This window comes from Zea mays, chromosome 1 (assembly GCF_902167145.1).
Source record: "Zea mays cultivar B73 chromosome 1, Zm-B73-REFERENCE-NAM-5.0, whole genome shotgun sequence".
Lineage (NCBI taxonomy): Eukaryota > Viridiplantae > Streptophyta > Magnoliopsida > Poales > Poaceae > Zea > Zea mays.
The window spans coordinates 76,735,849-76,754,120 of NC_050096.1; the positions used below are offsets into that span (position 1 = coordinate 76,735,849).

The 18,272-nt window shown below is 43.0% G+C and overlaps 1 long non-coding RNA gene across 1 annotated transcript; it reads right to left on the reverse strand.

Annotated features, from left to right (window-relative positions):
* Positions 1–10,149: 10,149 nt before the first annotated feature.
* LOC103636671 (uncharacterized) lies at positions 10,150–11,290 on the reverse strand. The gene is made up of 3 exons (XR_002266696.1): positions 10,725–11,290; positions 10,523–10,631; positions 10,150–10,440 (listed from the first exon to the last, which is right to left on the reverse strand). It is a non-coding gene; the product is annotated as an uncharacterized lncRNA (long non-coding RNA).
* Between the last annotated feature and the right edge of the window lie 6,982 nt (positions 11,291–18,272).

Consider the following 18,272-nt stretch of genomic DNA (forward strand, 5'->3'; position numbering starts at 1 on the left):
CCCCGATGGTGATTCCAGCCGGTAGGGGCAAGTCGCACATACAACAGAGAAGGGCGAACTGATCTCTCCAGTCATATCCGATGTAATCTACTTCAACCCTTTATTACCAATTGATCTAATCAAACCGTGCATCAAGTAGATCCATCTCATGAACCTAGATCCAGACCTAAAACTACGCAGAACCTGGCTCTGATACCACTATAGGATTATGGGGATGCTACACTAGCGCAAAACAAAATTTTCAACCCCATAATACCAAGAACTACTGTGGTTATAGGTCATGGAATTACCACTAGACGCGCAGAGCAGCGGAAGACGTCTCGATGTAGACGAACGCGTCGAGCAGTGCCGTGCAGTCGCAGGCGTCCTTCACGTCCTCGCACGGTTCGTCCAAGTGCTCCAGATGCAGCACCTCCGAGGTATCCACACGTACAGGGAGGAAGCGCCGCATACCGAACTGCTAGGTTCGCGACGGCGGCTTGGCGAGGGCGAGAGGCGAGCGGCGGCTGCTGGTTTGCAGGTGGCGAATTAGGTTATCTCTTAACCGCGCCCCCGCCCCTCATTATATAGGCGTTATGGTGGGCTTCTGACGCCGAGGCCCATCATTAACCCTAAAGCCCAGTCTAATTTCGGATCTAATCCGAATTAGGCTTCCTTCCCCTTAAGTGTGTGACCCTATAGGTTCACGTACAAATAGACATAGCCCGAGTACTCTTACTTGGTCCAATAATTGACAGCGGCCTCTAGCAAGACATGTCAACTCCTATGTGTACGTAAAGATCATATCAGACGAACCATTGCGACATTACGTACATGTTGTTCCCTTTGTCTCACGATATTTGGTCTGGCTCTAAGCTGACCTCTCTTTCTCGATACTGTGAATTGGAATCCTTTCAATGGTTAACTCTTAACCCTAGCACGACCATGCATTTCTTGATCCAATCACTCGAGGGGCCCAGAGATATCTCTCTCACAAAGAGAGGGACAAATTCCATCTTGACTGACCATGCCTCAAAGCATGCTTCCTGACAAACCCAAAACTACCTTTATAACTACCCAGTTACGGGATAGCGTTTGATAGTCCCTAAGTAAGTCAATTCACATCTTGAGAACATGCGACAATCTCAGGTCTAAGGATACAGTATTCATGTTGCAAGAAGAGAACTATATTACAATATCTCACGTTGGGTCGGTCCAGCCTCATGTCATACATGCGCCCACATTATTAGTTTAACATCTCCATGTTCATGACTTGTGAAATGTAGTCATCAACTAATACATATGCTAGTCATCGACTTTGACTAGGGACATCATTTAGAATAACCATATAAGTAAAGAATCTCACAAACAATTCACATAATTGCTAATCAATACAAGGTGCCTTCCATGGATATTCAATTAAGCAATATATATATCATGGATACAAAGAAATATGCTCATCTCTATGATTATCTCTAGGGCATATTTCTAACATCTTCTACCCTAAAAGGATCAATAGAAGAGACAAACGAGTAATGCTCACAAAAATTAGCTAATCGTGAGCAAGTAGTTACTCACTTGCTGATGTCACCCAAAATCTGGTCGACGGGGTGATGTTTTTGGATCGACGCTCGGACTTGAGTTAGAGGGACCCGTGGTGCTTCTTCCTCCATAACTTGTTCGTCCTGTGCTCCCCCTTGATCATGTCCCTCTTCTTGAGGTAGCTGTACATCGTCTTGTGTTGGGGGATGCACCATTGTTGAGGAAGAAGGTTGATCTTGTTCCTGTAGTTCCTGTGGTCGCACATCGCCTATCGCCATCGTGCGCATTGCGGGCGTTGGAACTTCTTCTTCATCTATGTCATCAAGACCTGCTTGCTCTCTTGGAGAGCCATTAGTCTCATCAAATACAACGTCGCTATAGACTTCAACTAATCCTGATGATTTGTTGAAGACCCTATACGCCTTTGTATTTAAGTCATACCATAGTAAAAACCCTTCTACAGCCTTGGGAGCAAATTTAGAATGTCTACCTTTCTTCACCAGAATGTAGCATTTGCTCCCAAATACACGAAAGTAAGAGACATTGGGTGTTACCGGTAAGGAGTTCGTAGGAGGTCTTCTTGAGGAGGCGATGCAGATAGAGCCGGTTTATGGCATGGTAGGCTGTGTTCACAGCTTCCGACCAAAACCGCTCAGGCATCTTGTATTCTCCAAGCATCGTTCTTGCCATGTCGATTAGTGTCCTATTCTTCCTCTCTACCACATCATTTTGATGTGGTGTGTATGGAGCGGAGAACTCATGCTTGATTCCTTCCTCCTCAAGAAACTCTTCGACTTGTAGATTTTTGAACTCTGACCCATTGTCGCTTCTTATCTTTTTGGCATTTAGCTCAAATTCATTTTGAGCCCTCCTTAGAAAGCGCTTTAGGGTCCCTTGGGTTTCTGATTTGTCCTGCAAAAAGAACACCCAAGTGAAGCGGGAAAAATCATCAACAATTACAATACCATACTTACTTCCCTCGATGCTGAGGTAGGCAACGGGTCCGAAGAGGTCCATGTGAAGAAGCTCCAGTGGTCTTGATGTTGTCATCACATTCTTGATGTGATGAGTGCTTCCCACCTGTTTTCCTACCTGACATGCTGCAAAAGGTCTGTCTTTCTCAAAACATACATTGGTTAGTCCTAACACATGATCTCACTTTAGAAGCTTATGAAGGTTCTTCATCCCAACATGTGCTAGACGGCGATGCCAAAGCCAGCACATATTAATCTTAGCTATTAAGCATGCATTTAGATCGGCATTCTCTTTCGAAAAAACAACTAAGTAGAGTTTGCCATCTAATACACCCTGAAAAGCTAATGAACCATCACTCCTTCTAAAGACAGATACATCAACATTTGTAAATAGACAATTGTAACCCATGTGACACAATTGACTTACAGACAGAAGGTTATACCCAAGCGACTCTACTAGAAATATATTCGATATTGAGTGCTCGTTAGTGATGGCTATCTTGCCCAAGCCTTTGACCTTGCCTTGGTTCCCATCTCCAAAGATGATCGTATCCTGGGAATCCTTGTTCTTGACGTAGGAGGTGAACATCTTCTTCTCCCCCGTCATGTGGTTTGTGCATCCGCTGTTGATAATCTAGCTAGAGCCCACAGATGCATAAACCTGCAAGGAATTTAAGCTTGGGTTTTAGGTACCCAACTCTTGTTGGGTCCTAGAAGGTTAGTCACAATAACTTTTGGAACCCAAATACAAGTCTTGTCTCCCTTGCATTTGGATCCCAACTTCCTAGCAACTACTTTTGCATTCTTACATGAAAGTACAAAAGAAGTATTGCAAGCATGATAAACAGTAGAAGGTCCATTGCACATTCTTCTAGGAGCATGAGACACAACATGATTTCTCCTAGGCCTACTTCTACCATGAACAAAAGTGGAACTTGATGTAAACATAGCATAATCATAGCATCTATCATTATAAGCATTCCTAGAAAGTTTCCTATCATAAATATAGGCATGATTCTTTTGGGAACTACTAGCCATAGGGGCCTTCCCTTTCTCCTTGTTGAGAACGGGAGTCCTTTGGCTTGTTAAGTAGGTCTCCTTTTGAAAACCAAGTCCATCCTTTATTGAGGGGTGTCTACCAATAATGTAGGCATCCCTAGCAAATTTTAACTTATCAAAATCAACTCTGCAAGTCTTAAGTTCAGCATTAAGACTCGCCACCTCATCGCTTAATTTAGCAATAGAAATAAGATGTTCATCACAGGCATTAACATCAAAGTCCTTACATCTATTGCAAATAACTACATGTTCTACACATGATCTAGTTTTATTGACTTCCTCTAGCTTAGCATTTAACTCATCATTTATTTTCTTTAAACTAGAGATAGATTCATGGCAAGCAGACAACTCAGAGGATAACATTTCATTTCTTTTAGTTTCTAAAGCAAGGGATTTTTGAACACTAACAAACTTGTCATGTTCCTCATATAAAATGTCCTCTTGATTTTCTAGCATTCTATCCTTTTCATTAAGAGCATTAATTAATTCATTGTTTTTTTTCTACCTTAGCTCTATCTAAACCCTTAAACAATTCAGAGTAATCTACTTCATCATCAGAATATTCCTCATCACTAGAAGAAGAGTACTTAGGAGTATCTCGAATATGTACCTTCTTCTCCTTAGCCATAAGACATGTATGACGTTCGTTGGGGAAGAGTGAAGACTTGTCGAAGGCCGAGGCAGCCAGTCCTTCATCGTCGGAGTCGGATGAAGAGCAGTCAGAATCCCATTCCTTTCCAAGATGCGCCTCGCCCTTCGCCTTCCTGTAATTCCTCTTCTTCTCCTTCTTCCCATGTCTTTCTTGTGCCTGGTCATTTTCATTATCGAGACATTGAGCAATAAAGTGACCAGTCTTACCGTATTTGAAGCAGGAGCGCTTTCCCCTTATTTTATTCTTGTTGGGGTACTCTTTGCGTCCTTTGAGCGTGGTCTTGAAACGCTTGATGATGAGTGCCATCTCATCTTCATTTAGCCCGGCAGCCTCCACTTGCGCCACCTTGCTTGGTAGTGCCTCCCTGCTGCTGGTTGCTTTGAGAGCAACGGGTTGTGGCTCGTAGACGGGTAGTGGACCGTTTAGTGCATTGTCCACGTATCGAGCTTCTTTCACCATCATGCGCCCGCTCATGAATTTTCCAAGGATCTCCTCGGGCATCATTTTGGTGTACCTAGGATTTTCACGAATAAGGTTGACAAGATGGGGGTCAATGACAGTAAATGACTTGAGCATGAGTCGGACGACATCATGATCCGTCCATCTTGTGCTTCCGTAGCTTCGGATCTTGTTGACCAGGGTCTTGAGAATGTTGTAGGTTTGTGTTGGCTCCTCTCCCCTGATCATCACGAACCTTCCCAATTCGCCTTCCACCATTTCCATCTTGGTGATCATGGTGGCGTCGTTTCCCTCATGAGATATCTTGACGGTGTCCCATATTTGTTTGGCATTGTCCAAACCGCTCACCTTATTGTATTCATCCCTGCAAAGAGATGCTAGAAAAACAGTAGTGGCTTGGGTGTTTTTATGAATTTGTTCATTTATCATCACAGAGTTATCAGTACTATCAAAATGCATCCCTGAAAGTCGCCTAGAGGGGGGGTCAATAGGCAAATCTGAAATTTATATACTTTAAGCACAACTACAAGTCGGGGTTAGCGTTAGAAATAAAAGCGAGTCCGAAAGAGAGGGCGAAAAATAAATCACAAGCAAATAAGGCGGATGACACGGTGATTTGTTTTACCGAGGTTCGGTTCTTGCAAACGTACTCCCCGTTGAGGTGGTCACAAAGATCGGGTCTCTTTCAACCCTTTCCCTCTCTCAAACGGTCACCTAGACCGAGTGAGCTTTTATCTTCAATCAAACGGGACACTTAGTCCACTACAAGGACCACCACAACTTGGTGTCTCTTGCTTTGATTACAATGATCTTGGGAACAAGAAAGGAGGAAGAAGAAAATCGATCCAAGCGCAAGAGCTCAAAAGAACACAACAAAACTCTCTCTTCTAGTCACTATTGCTTTGAGTGGAATTGGGACTTGGAGAGATTTTGATTCACTCTATTTGTGTCTTCTATTGAATACACTAGCTCTTGTATTGAATGTGTTGGCTGAAAACTTGGATGCCTTGAAGTGTTGGTGGTTGGGGGTATTTATAGCCCCAACCACCAAAGTGGCCGTTGGGGAAGGCTGCTATCGAAGGGCACACCGGACAGTCTGGTGCGCCACCGGAGCCACGTCACCCAACCGTTAGGGTTTGACCGTTGGAGCTTCTGACATGTGGGCCACCGGACAGTCCGGTGGTGCACCGGACAGTTCGGTGGTGCACCGGACATGTCCTGTTCACTGTCTGGTGCGCCATCTGGCGCCTGCTCTGACTCTGCGCGCGCAGTCGGCACTGTTCACTTTTGCAGTCGACCGTTGGCGCTGTAGCTGTTACTACGCTTGGCACACCGGACAGTCCGGTGCTACACCGGACAGTCCGGTGAATTATAGCGGAGGGCAATCCCAGAAACCTGAAGGTGGCAAGTTTGGAGTGATTATCCCTGGTGCACCGGACACTGTCTGGTGGCACACCGGACGGTCCGGTGCGCCAGACCAGGGCTGCCTTCGGTTGTCTTTGCTCCTTTTTATTTGAACCCTTTCTTGGACTTTTTATTGGTTTTTGTTGAACCTTTGGCACCTGTAGAACTTATAATCTAGAGCAAACTAGTTAGTCCAATTATTTGTGTTGGGCAATTCAACCATCAAAATCATTTAGGAAAAGGTGTAAGCCTATTTCCCTTTCAATCTCCCCCTTTTTGGTGATTGATGCCAACACAAACCAAAGCAAATATATAAGTGCAGAATTGAACTAGTTTGCATAAGGTAAGTGCAAAGGTTGCTTGGAATTAAACCAATATACATTTCATAAGATATGCATGGATTGCTTTCTTCTATTTTAACATTTTGGACCACGCTTGCACCACTTGTTTTGTTTTTGCAAATATTTTTGGAAATTCTTTTCAAAGTCTTTTTGCAAATAGTCAATGGTATATGAGTATGATTTTGAGAAGCATTTTCAAGATTTGAAATTTTCTCCCCCTGTTTCAAATGCTTTTCCTTTGACTAAACAAAACTCCCCCTCAATGAAATTCTCCTCTTAGTGTTCAAGAGGGTTTTGGATATTAATTTTGAAGAGGTTATACCGATTTGAAATTATATCAAAAATAAGATACCCATTTGAAAAACTTCTTTAATACAAATTGAAATAACATAATTTTTGAAATTGGTGGTGGTGCGGTCCTTTTGCTTTGGGCTAATACTTTCTCCCCCTTTGGCATGAATCGCCAAAAACGGATACTTGTGAGTGAAATATAAGCCCTTGGATAATTTCTCTCCCTATGGCAAACAATATATGAGTGAAGATTATACCAAATTGGAGAGTGATGCGGAGTGATGGCGAAGGATGAATAATTCGATGGAGTGGAGTGGAAGCCTTGTCTTCGCCAAAGACTCCTTTTCCCTTTCAATCTTTGACTTAGCATAAAATACGCTTGAAGACACATTAGTCATAGCACATGAAAGAGATATGATCAAAGGTATGCAAATAAGCTATGTGTGCAAAGTATCAATCAAAATTCCTAGAATCAAGAATGTTTAGCTCATGCCTAAGTTTGGTAAAAGTTTTCTCATCTAATGGCTTGGTAAAGATATCGGATACTTGTTCTTTTGTGCTAACATAAGCAATCTCGATATCCCCCTTTTGTTGGTGATCCCTCAAAAAGTGATACCGAATGGCTATGTGCTTAGTGCGGCTGTGCTCAACGGGATTATCCGCCATGCGGATTGCACTCTCATTATCACATAGGAGAGGAACTTTGGTTAGTTTGTAACCATAGTCTCTAAGGGTTTGCCTCATCCAAAGCAATTGCGCGCAACAATGGTCTGCGGCAATGTACTCGGCTTCGGCGGCAGAAAGAGCTACAGAGTTTTATTTCTTAGAAGCCCAAGACACCAGAGATCTTCCCAAGAACTGGCAAGTCCCTGATGTGCTCTTTCTATCAATCTTACACCCTGCCCAATCAGCATCTGAATATCCAATTAAATCAAAAGTGGATCCCTTGGGGTACCAAAGGCCAAACTTAGGAGTATAAACTAAATATCTCCAGATTCGTTTTATGGCCCTAAGGTGAACTTCCTTAGGATCGGCTTGGAATCTTGCACACATGCATACGGAAAGCATAATATCCGGTCGAGATGCACATAAATAGAGTAAAGATCCTATCATCGACCGGTATACCTTTTGATCTACGGATTTACCTCCTGTGTCGAGTTCGAGATGCCCATTGGTTCCCATGGGTGTCTTGATGGGCTTGGCATCCTTCATCCCAAACTTGGTGAGTATGTCTTGAATGTACTTTGTTTGGCTGATGAAGGTGCCCTCTTGGAGTTGCTTGACTTGAAATCCTAGAAAATACTTCAACTCCCCCATCATAGACATCTCGAATTTTTGAACCATTATCCTACTAAACTCTTCACAAGCAGATTTGTTAGTAGACCCAAATATGATATCATCAACATAAATTTGGCACACAAACAAATCATTTGCAATTGTTTTAGTAAAGAGAGTAGGATCGGCTTTTCCAACTTTGAAGCCATTAGCGATAAGAAAATCTCTTAGGCATTCATACCATGCTCTTGGGGCTTGCTTGAGCCCATAAAGCGCCTTAGAGAGTTTATACACGTGGTTAGGGTACTCACTATCTTCAAAGTCAAGAGGTTGCTCAACATAGACCTCCTCCTTGATTGGTCCATTGAGGAAGGCACTTTTCATGTCCATTTGATAGAGCCTAAAGCCATGGTAAGTAGCATAGACAAGTAATATACGAATTGACTCAAGCCTAGCTACGGGTGCATAGGTTTCACCGAAATCCAAACCTTCGACTTTTGAAAATCCCTCGGCCACAAGTCGGGCTTTGTTCCTTGTCACCACACCATGCTCATCTTGCTTGTTGCGGAAGACCCACTTGGTTCCTACAACATTTTGGTTAGGACGTGGAACAAGATGTCATACCACATTCCTCGTGAAGTTGTTGAGCTCCTCTTGCATTGCCAACACCCAATCCGAATCCCTTAATGCATCTTCTACCCTGTATGGCTCAATAGAAGACACAAAGGAGTAATGTTCACAAAAATGAGCAACACGAGATCGAGTAGTTACCCCCTTATGAATATCGCCAAGGATGGAGTTCACGGGGTGATCTCTTTGTATTGCTTGGTGGACTCTTGGGTGTGGCGGTCTTGGATCCTCATCATCTTCCTTGTCTTGATCATTGACATCTCCCCTTGATCATTGTCCTCCTCTTGAGGTGGCTCTTCTTGATCTTCATTTTCATCATCTTGAGCTTGATCCTCATCTTGTGTTGGTGGAGATGCTTGATTTGAAGATGATGGTTGATCTTATGCATGTGGAGGCTCTTCGGATTCCTTAGGACACACATCCCCAATGGACATGTTCCTTAGCGCGACGCACGGAGCCTCTTCATCATCTAGCTCATCAAGGTCAACTTGCTCTACTTGAGAGCCGTTAGTCTCATCAAACACAATGTCACAAGAAACTTCAACTAGTCCAGTGGACTTGTTAAAGACTCTATATGCCCTTGTGTTTGAATCATATCCTAGTAAAAAGCCTTCTACAGCCTTAGGAGCAAATTTAGATTTTCTACCTCTTTTAACAAGAATAAAGCATTTGCTACCAAAGACTCTAAAATATGAAACATTGGGCTTTTTACCGGTTAGGAGTTCATATGATGTCTTCTTGAGGATTCGGTGAAGGTAGAGACGGTTGATGGCGTAGCAAGCGGTGTTGACTGCTTCCGCCCAAAACCGGTCTGAAGTCTTGTACTCATCAAGCATGGTCCTCGCCATGTCAAGTAGAGTTCTATTCTTCCTCTCTACTACACCATTTTGTTGTGGTGTGTAGGGAGAAGAGAACTCATGCTTGATGCCCTCATCCTCAAGGAAGCCTTCTATTTGTGAGTTCTTGAACTCCGTCCCTTTGTCGCTTCTAATCTTTTTGATCCTTAAGCCGAACTCATTTTGAGCCCATCTCAAGAATCCCTTTAAGGTCTCTTGACTACACCAAAATAGTAAACTTCCTAGAGCCTAAACGCTAGGAAGTTAGCTCTAAACTCTAGGAAGTTAAGCCATCCCGTCGAAAGTTTGGCTCTCGGAAATTTTTTGTCGGAAGTTAGCTTAACTTCCTAGAGCCCTCTAGGAAGTTAACTAACTTCCTACAGCCAATAAAGCCTCTCGAAAGTTAGTAGGTTCTCGGAAGTTAGTACCTTCACACCGTCAACGTCGTCAGCTGACTAACTTCCTACTACTAACTTCCTACGGCTGACTGTAGCCCTAGGAAGTTAGCTGGCTAACTTCCTACGGCTGACTGTAGCCCCTAGGAAGTTAACTGGTTAACTTCCTATGGCCCAATAAGCCTCTAGGAAGTTAATTTGACCAGCATTACAAATGTTATTTATTTTTATTTTACGCCACATTCGACAACATAACAAATATATCAACACCTATATAGCACAACATATTTTTCACATAAAACATCTCACACACAATCACATAACAATATTTAAATCCATAGTCTCATCAATTACATCACAAAAGTCTCATCCATAGTCATAATAAGATACATCTCATCATCCAATACTAATAAGAGACAATATCTTATACATAGTCATAATAAAAGTCTCAAGTATCAGAACACAAAACATGGAAGCTCACGGTCGCCGATCACCATCGGGTTACAGTGACGAGTGATGGTCGATACCTCCACTAGCGAAGAGGGTTTCGACAAAGCCTAACCCGTCTTCTCGTTCATGCGTCGGCAAGGTAGTTGGAGGGGTCTAATATACATGTACAAATGATATTTGTTGAGTTACATCATAATATAACTAACAACAAGTAAATGATGATGAATTTGCATACCTGATGTTCGGTAGATGGAGATGTAGGTGTAGGTGGAGGTGAAGACCAAGGATAATGAACGGGTGGTGGGGGGCACCGGGACGTGTATCCCTTGGGCCTGTGCTAGTTGCTACAAATTTGTCAAACTCATTCACACACTAGGAGATGGATATTTTGAATGAAAAAATATATGCAAACGTTATCACTGAAAGTTTGCGTATACCTGTTTTTATAAGGAAGATGATATTCCAAAATATTATGGCTAACCACTATCCTTATGTAAGTTATCTGCACCAAGTGTATTTAACAAAAAATGAAGGTAAATGTTATAGTTAGGGAAAAGCTAGGAATATGTACACGATTTTGTCACCAAGCACTACTCGTAAGAATACAAAAATCCAAAACAATAAAGTGAATACCCATACATCCTTAGAAAACTTCATGATCTTCCAGTATACTTGATTTTGAATTAAATGTGCACGCCTAATTTAATCCAGCACAACACACACATTCTCCATCTTGAAAGGGATGCCATGATAAATCATTTAGTTGTGCAGCTACATGGTATGTTCTATAAAGTACCTGATCAGTTGAAGCTCTTGAAGTACAGACTATTGAGGTCATGCATGTAACAGTATGATTTGATTTCTTTACAAATAGGATGTTGACACAGACTAAGGCCACACATATATATGTTTTTAGCTTGCACAGATTATATATGCAGCTTCCAGCTTTGTTAAAATTTACAACTTGACTTTAAGAATTCCCAGATTGTAACCAATATAAGTTTTCACAATCCGCGGGCTAGATTGTTACATTCCAAAAATTGCTTCCCCAACATGTAAACGATGAAAGAAGATGAAAGACATTTTAGAAGTTAAACAATTGACCTGCAAATGCTTCTACCTAGCTAGTCTGGGCTTTGCTGGCTGTAAGTTGAGTGCTGCTGATGGACATGGACTGTCAATGCAGCGAAGCAAAAAATTGAGTCAGATTTCAAACCATATGAAAGCAACAATAATTTATTAATTAATTCGCCTAACTTCTCTCTATATATATTGTCAAGCCAGCACAAGAATTTGAATGGCCGAAACAAAAATCAGAGAACAAGTGTTAATAAGGCTACTCTAGATCCTATGATCAAAAGTTATAATGGAATCTCAAAAGGTGAAGAAGGTAGCAGACGGAAGGAGGAAATTTTCAACTTACCTTTTTTACTCCCCCAATGCTGTGCAGATGCGGGGGCAGGGGCGGAGGCGGCTGCTGCTGCAGCATGAACGCGCGAGGGGGCATGACGAATGAGCCGAAGAAGAGGAGCTACCTGACCGGGGCCGGGGCAGGGGCGGCCGCGGCGGGTGGCGTGAGCGGGCGCGGGGGGGTCAGCCCATGGCGGGCGGGACTGAGGGAGACAGACGCGAGAGAGACGGGAGTTAGAAAGGTGAGAGAAGAGATAAGGTTGAGGAGAGGTTTAAAATAAAAAAATATAACTTTCTAGAGTAAAGTCATAGGAAGTTACGTAACTTCCTAGAGTTTGGTCATTTACTCAAGGAAGTTAAGTAACTTCCTAGAGCCGACCGTAGAAAGTTAGCTTTTTGTTTGACTGGTCAAAAGCTGAAATCTAACTTCCTAGGTGAAGTTGTAGGAAGTTAGGTGGGTAGCTAACTTCCTAGAGCCGGCCGTAGGAAGTTAGCTTTTCGTTTGACTGGTCAACAACTGAAATCTAACTTCCTAGAGGAGGCCGTAGGAAGTTAGCTGCCCATGCTAACTTCCTAGAGCCGGTCGTAGGAAGTTAGCTTTTCGTTTGACCACAACCATAGATTAGCAACTAAAAGCTAACTTCCTAGAGGAGGTCGTAGGAAGTTAGCTGCCCATGCTAACTTCCTACGGCTGCCTTTAGGAAGTTAGCGGCTCGTTTGCCCGAACTCACGGGTTAGCATGTGAAAGCTAACTTCCGACAGCTTTTATAAAATACCGTAGGAAGTTATGTTTATTTCCTAGAGCTACCAGTTGCCTCTCGGAAGTTATTTATTTCCTACGGTTTGTTATAAAAGCTGTAGGAAGTTAAAAAGTCGTAGGAAGTGTATGATTTTGGTGTAGTATAATTGGGTTTGTGATTTTTCCTGTAAAAAGAACACCCAAGTGAAGTGAGAATAATCATCCACAATAACAAGACAATACTTACTCCTGTCGATGCTTATGTAAGATATCGAGCTGAATAGGTCCATGTGGAGTAGCTCAAGCGGCCTGTCGGTCGTCATGATGTTCTTGTGTGGATGGTGAACACCAACTTGCTTCCTTGCTTGACATGCGCTACAAACCCTGTCTTTCTCAAAATGAACATTGGTTAGTCCCAAAATGTGCTCTCCCTTTAGAAGCTTATGAAGATTCTTCATCCCAACGTGGGCTAGTCGGCGATGCCAGAGCCAACCCATGTTAGTCTTAGCAATTAAGCAAGTGTCGAGTTCAGCTCTATTGAAATCAACTAAGTATAGCTGACCCTCTAACACTCCCTTAAATGCTATTGAATCATCACTTCTTCTAAAGACAGTAACACCTATATCCGTAAAAAGATAATTGTAGCCCATTTTACATAATTGAGAAACTGAAAGCAAATTGTAATCTAAAGAATCTACAAGAAAAACATTGGAAATAGAATGGTCAGGAGATATAGCAATTTTCACCAAGTCCTTTGACCAAACCTGGATTTCCATCCCCGAATGTGATAGCTCTTTGGGGATCATAGTTTTTCTCATAGGAGGAGAACATCTTTTTCTCCCCTGTCATGTGGTTTGTGCACCCGCTATCAATTATCCAACTTGAGCCCCCGGATTCATAAACCTACAAATCAAATTTAGGCCTTGTTCTTAGGTACCCAAACGGTCTTGGGTTCTTTGACATTAGAAACAAGCACCTTGGGTACCCAAACACAAGTCTTTGATCCCCTGTGTTTGGCCCCAACATATTTGGCAACTACTTTCCCTGATTTGTTAGTGAGCACATAAGAAGCATCAAAAGTCTTAAATGAAATAATAGGCTCATTTGATGCAATAGGAGATTTCTTTTTAGGCAATTTAACATGGGTTGATTGCCTAGAGCTAGATGCCTCACTCTTATACATAAAAGCATGATGAGAGCTAGAGTGAGACTTCCTAGAGTGAATTCTCCTAATTTTATGTTCGGGATAACCGGCAGGGTACAAAATGTAACCCTCGTTATCTTGAACCAAGGGAGCTTTGCCCTTAACAAAGTTAGATAATTTCTTAGGGGCACTAAGCTTGACATTGTCTCGTTGTTGGAAGCCAATGCCATCCTTAATGTCTGGGCATCTCCCACTATAGATCATGCTTCTAGCAAATTTAAATTTTTCATTTTCTAAGTCATGCTCATTAATCTTAGCACTAAGTTGAGCTATGTGATCATTTTGTTGTTTAATTAACACTAGGTGATCATGAATAGCATCAACATTAATATCTCTACATCTAGTACAAATAGTAACATGCTCAATGGTAGATGTAGAGGGTTTGCAAACATTTAATTCATCAATCTTAGCATGTAACAAAACATTTTCATTTCTAAGATTGGAAATAACATCATTGCAAACATTTAAATTCTTAGCCTTAGTAATCAATTTTTTATTTTCTATCTTAAGGCTAGCAATTGATTCATTCAACTTGTCAATCTTAGCAATCAAATTAGCATTATCATTTCTAAGTTTGGCAAGAGAATCATCACAAACATTTAAATTCTCAACCTTAGCAATTAATTTAGCATTTTCATTTCTAAGGTTGGAAATAGTATTATGGCAAGTGCTTAGCTCACTAGTCAATTTTTCACACTTTTCTACTTCCTGAGCATAAGCATTTTTAACCTTAACATGCTTCTTATTTTCTTTAATTAGGAAGTCCTCTTGGCTATCCAAGAGTTCATCCTTCTCATGAATAGCTCCTATTAATTCATTTAACTTTTCCTTTTGTTGCATGTTTAGGTTGGCAAAAAGGGCAAGCAAATTATCTTCATCATCACTAGAGTTTTCCTCATCACTAGATGTTGCATATTTAGTGGAGGCTCTAGATTTTACCTTCCTTTTGTCGTCTTTTGCCATGAGGCACTTGTGGCCGATGTTGGGGAAGAGGAGACCCTTGTTGACGGCGATGTTTGCGGCGTCCTCATCGGAGGAGGAGTCGGTGGAGCTCTCATCGGAGTCCCACTCCCGGAAAACATGGGCATCGCCGCCCTTCTTCTTGTAATACTTCTTCTTCTCCTTCCTTCTTCCCTTCTTGTCGTCGCTCCTGTCACTATCACTTGATAATGGACATTTAGCAATGAAATGACCAAGCTTACCACACTTGTAGCAAACCTTCTTGGAACGGGGCTTGTAATCTCTCCCCTTCCTTTGCTTGAGGATTTGGCGAAAGCTTTTGATGATTAAAGCCATCTCCTCATTGTTGAGCTTGGAGGAGTCGATGGGAAGCCTACTCGATGTAGACTCTTCCTTCTTCTCCTCCGTCTCTTTGAAGGCGACGGGTTGCACCTCGGGTGTGGAGGTGGCGCCTCGCTCGATGATTTGTTTGGAGCCTTTGATCATCAAATCAAAGCTCACAAACTTTCCTATCACTTCCTCGAGAGACATTAGATTATATCTTGGATCACCACGAATTATTTGAACTTGAGTAGGGTTAAGGAAAACAAGTGATCTAAGAATAACCTTGACCATTTCATGGTCATCCCATTTGGTGCTCCCGAGGTTGCGCACTTGGTTCACCAAGGTCTTGAGCCGGTTGTACATGGCTTGTGGCTCCTCCCCTAGGTGAAGCATGAAGTGACTGAGCTCCCCCTCGATGGTTTCCCTCTTGGTGATCTTGGTCACCTCGTCTCCTTCGTGCACGGTCTTTAGCACGTCCCAAATTTCCTTGGCACTTTTCAACCCTTGCACATTATTATACTCCTCTCGACTTAGAGAGGCGAGGAGTATAGTGGTGGCTTGGGAGTTGAAATGCCGGATTTGGGATACCTCGTCCGAGTCATAGCCTTCATCCCCCACGGATGGTTCCTGCGCACCAAATTCAACAATGTCCCAAATACTAGCGTGGAGTGAGGTTAGATGGTGCCTCATTTTATCACTCCACATACAATAATCTTCACCGTTAAAAACTGGTGGTTTGCCTAGTGGGACAAAAAGTAAAGGAGCGTGTTTGGAAATGCGAGGATAGCGTAAGGGGATCTTACTAAACTTCTTGCGCTCATGACGCTTAGAAGTGACGGACGGCGTGTCGGAGCCGGAGGTGGAAGGAGACGAAGAGTCGGTCTCGTAGTAGACCACTTTCTTCATTTTCTTCTTCTTGTCGCCACTCCAGTGCGACTTCACGCGGGGAGGTGATTCCTCCCTCTTCTTGTTGCCGGACTCTCCCGATGGAGCTTTCCCGTGGCTTGTTGCGGGCTTCTCGCCGGTCACCATCTCCATCTTGGCGTGAGCTCCCGACATCACTTTGAGTGGTTAGGCTCTAATGAAGTATCGGGCTCTAATACCGATTGAAAGTCGCCTAGAGGGGGGTGAATAGGCAAATCTGAAATTTATAAACTTTAAGCACAACTACAAGCCGGGGTTAGCGCTAGAAATAAAAGTGAGTCCGAAAGAGAGGGCGAAAAACAAATCACAAGCAAATAAGGCGGATGACACGGTGATTTGTTTTACCGAGATTCGGTTCTTGCAAACCTACTCCCCGTTGAGGTGCTCACAAAGACCGGGTCTCTTTCAACCCTTTCCCTCTCTCAAACGGTCACCTAGACCGAGTGAGCTTTTCTCTTCAATCAAACGGGACACTTAGTCCACTACAAGGACCACCACAACTTGGTGTCTCTTGCTTTGATTACAATAATCTTGGGAACAAGAAAGGAGGAAGAAGAAAATCGATCCAAGTGCAAGAGCTCAAAAGAACACAACAAAACTCTCTCTTCTAGTCACTATTGCTTTCAGTGGAATTGGGACTTGGAGAGATTTTGATTCACTTTATTTGTTTCTTGTATTGAATACACTAGCTCTTGTATTGAATGTGTTGGCTGAAAACTTGGATGCCTTGAAGTGTTGGTGGTTGGGGGTATTTATAGCCCTAACAACCAAAGTGGTCATTGGGAAAGGCTATTGTCGAAGGGCGCACCGGACAGTCTGGTGCGCCACTGGAGCCACGTCACCCAACCGTTAGGGTTTGACCGTTGGAGCTTCTGACATGTGGGCCACCGGACAGTCCGGTGGTGCACCGGACAGGTCCTGTTCACTATCCGGTGCGCCATCTGGCGCCTGCTCTGACTCTGCGCGTGCAGTCGGCACTGTTCACTGTTCACTATTCACTTTTGCAGTCGACTGTTGGCGCTGTAGCCTTTAATCCGCTTGGCACACCGGACAGTCCGGTGCTACACCGGACAGTCCGGTGAATTATAGCGGAGGGCAATCCCAGAAACCCGAAGGTGGCAAGTTCAGAGTGATTCTCCCTGGTGCACCGGACACTGTCCGGTGGCACACCGGACGGTCCGGTGCGCCAGACCAGGGCTGCCTTGGTTTGTCTTTGCTTCTTTTTATTTGAACCCTTTCTTGGACTTTTAATTGGTTTGTGTTGAACCTTTGGCGCCTGTAGAACTTATAATCTAGAGCAAACTAGTTAGTCCAATTATTTGTGTTGAGAAATTCAACCACCAAAATCATTTAGGAAAAGGTGTAAGCCTATTTCCCTTTCAAACCCATTCTCCACGATTTCCCAAATACTAGGATGGAGAGAAAATAGATGACTACGCATTTTATGGCTCCAAAATGAATAGTCTTCTCCATCAAAGTGTGGAGGTTTTCCAAGGGGAATTGATAGTAAATGTGCATTTGAATTATAGGGCATGCGAGAGTAAACAAAAGAATAATTTTGATTGACCGTCTTTTTCTTGGATGAGGAGTCATCGTCGTCATCCCTTGATGAAGAGGCATCGCTGTCGTAGTAGATGATTTTCTTGATGTGTCTCTTCTTCTTACCATCCCTCTTCTTGTGACTCGAGCCTAAGTCAGTGGGCTTGTCGTCTCTTGGCTCGTTGAAGATGGACTCCTTTTCCTTGTCGTTGACCACCATCCCCTTTCCCTTAGGATCCATCTCTTCGGGCGGTTAGTCCCTTAAATGAAGAGTACGACTCCGATACCAATTGAGAGCATCTAGAGGGGGGTGAATAGGTGATCCTGTATAATCAAACACTAAATAGCCACAAACTTGGTTATTAATGTGATAGCGCGACTAAGTAGCTTTGAAGCAAGTTCTTGTTAACAAAATAATCACAGAGAAAGCAACATAAGAGACACGCGATTTTTATCCCGTGGTTTGGCCAAGTAACACTTGCCTACTTCCACGTTGTGGCGTCCCAATGGACGAGGGTTGCACTCAACCCCTTTCAAGTGATCCGATGATCAACTTGAATACCACGGTCTTTTCATTTAGAGTGTTTTCCCATTTGTGAGGAATCTCCACAATTTAGAGCCTCTCGCCCTTACAAAGTTATGATCACAAAGAAAGCACAAGGGTAAGGATGGGAGAGCAACACACACAAGACTCAAATCCGCAGCACAACCACGCACACAAGCCAATACTTGAGCTCGAAACACAACACAGGGAGTTTGCAACTCAAACGGAACTCAAATCACTAACACAGCGAATCAAATGCGTAGAGACGGAGTCTGGGAGTCTTAGAATGTTTCTTGTAATCTATTTGTTCTGCTCCATGCGCCTAGGGGTCCCTTTTATAG